The following is a 480-nucleotide window of genomic DNA, read 5'->3' on the forward strand; positions in this document are numbered from 1 at the left end:
CTCTAGTTGGAACTGTTCAACATTTTTTTTTTATTATCTTGTTTCAATTTTTTTTTTTTTTGGACAGGTAATAAATTGTTTAACTTGATAAAACACGTTATTGTAATCTATAAAACCTCACCGGATAACTTTCATTCCTCGTTCAATAAATAATTTTAAATTAATGTAATTAAATTTATTTCTTGGGACTTTTGCGGTAAGTGGAAACTTAAAATTACTCCGGTTGGGACTTGAAATTGGTAAAAGAATGATTTCAATACTCCTTAAAGAGGTTAATTATTTCAAATTTCTAATTGCTTTTGAAATTGAATAGATTTCAGATCATTCAAATTAAAATTTATTATTTAAATATACATAAAAATATAATATAATATAATATTTTATTATTATGCTCTTGTAATTAGCATTATACTATGTTAATACTAATATAATATTTTAATGTAAAATAGTATTGTTAGCTACATTATTTTATCAAATCAA

The sequence above is a fragment of the Momordica charantia genome, assembly GCF_013281855.1.
Source record: "Momordica charantia cultivar OHB3-1 chromosome 3 unlocalized genomic scaffold, Mcharantia_2.0 BLBB01000003.1, whole genome shotgun sequence".
Classification (NCBI taxonomy): domain Eukaryota; kingdom Viridiplantae; phylum Streptophyta; class Magnoliopsida; order Cucurbitales; family Cucurbitaceae; genus Momordica; species Momordica charantia.